The sequence below is a fragment of the Solenopsis invicta genome, unplaced genomic scaffold (genome assembly GCF_016802725.1).
Source record: "Solenopsis invicta isolate M01_SB unplaced genomic scaffold, UNIL_Sinv_3.0 scaffold_1013, whole genome shotgun sequence".
Taxonomy (NCBI): Eukaryota; Metazoa; Arthropoda; class Insecta; order Hymenoptera; family Formicidae; genus Solenopsis; species Solenopsis invicta.
The window spans coordinates 464-1,791 of record NW_024105218.1 but is presented as its reverse complement, the minus strand read 5'-3'; the positions used below and the strand labels follow the sequence as shown (position 1 = coordinate 1,791).

At 26.4% G+C, this 1,328-nt stretch overlaps 1 long non-coding RNA gene across 1 annotated transcript; it reads left to right on the top strand.

The window, feature by feature from the left end:
• Positions 1-296: 296 nt before the first annotated feature.
• On the top strand, positions 297-886 carry LOC120359846. The gene is made up of 2 exons (XR_005576638.1): positions 297-394; positions 620-886. It is a non-coding gene; the product is annotated as an uncharacterized LOC120359846 (long non-coding RNA).
• Positions 887-1,328: the final 442 nt, after the last annotated feature.

The window sequence follows — 1,328 nt, the reverse complement described above, 5'->3', positions numbered from 1 at the left end:
TTGAAATATTGTTTTAATAATAACTTTTGCAGATCAACGCACTTATGAAACGGGGCGGAAAAAACGTAAAAGATTTAACAAACAATATAATGACCAAAGTTTTTACGAACGAGTTGGCATCCAATTTTAGTATGCAGGGTAAACAGAAAAAAAAGCTTTACTGGATTTTACAGTAACTTCGTGCATAATTGGCAAGTATTTGTTTTTAATCTATTTAAAATCTTCATTTATGATTCTCTATAGTAATATATTAAGGAAACATTTTTATATGTAACATCACAGTATTGTATTTTTCAGAAGCGATAATGGCTTGCGAAAATAGTAAAGAAGATTATATTCAGAAACAAATGGGCAAGTGGCTAGCGAATGCGCCTGTTCGCTTATCCAGAAATAGGTAATGTCATTACATAATCTTTTTAACCCTTTATGCCCAAACTCTTTTTATAGCATTTAAAGTACTATAAAAAAAAACTAAACAATAATAATTAATATACATTTCAACAACTGTGAAAAGTAAATGTCACCGCATGTTATAAGTAAATTATAACAAAAGTGGCCACATGACTATAATCCTACTTATGCATGTGTTTTGTACATTTGATTATTTTTTTCTTTTCAGAACAAAGAAGGAAAATTCGGAGGCGGCCAAAACTAATTAACATAAAATAATTTAACAAAAAATATTAATTTAATATAAAAGTTTTATAGTATTGAGTTTAACATTTATAAATTTTATAGTGCTGTTTTTTGAAAAGTAAATTTTATTTAGACTTATAACCTTATTCGGACACGTAATTGTATTTTTAATTTGTATCGTACACATTTACGTTACACAATGTGAGAATTAAGCTATATTGATTAAGGAAATAAAATAAATAAGTACACATTTACGTTGCACAATGTGATAATTAGGTTATATTGACTAAGGAAATAAAATAAATAAGTAAAGTAAAATTGTTTATATTTATTAAGTAATTATACATATTTTTTTACATACATTGCAGCAACATTATTGTGATATTGTACAAATATTATGGGGACACTGGAGTAATATTACTGGATATTGTATAAATATTATGGAGGCATTGCAGCAATATTACCGTGATATTATGAGAATATTACAGACATATTGCAGCAAAATTATAGCAATATTATTGCAATATTTCTTGACAATATTACAATATTGCAATATTGCAGCAATATTATGGCAATATTACAACAATATTATTTCAATATCACTACGTAATATTAATACAATATTACTGCAATGTCGCAGCAATATTACAGTAATATTACTGAGGTATTGCAGTAATATCAACGCAACAGAT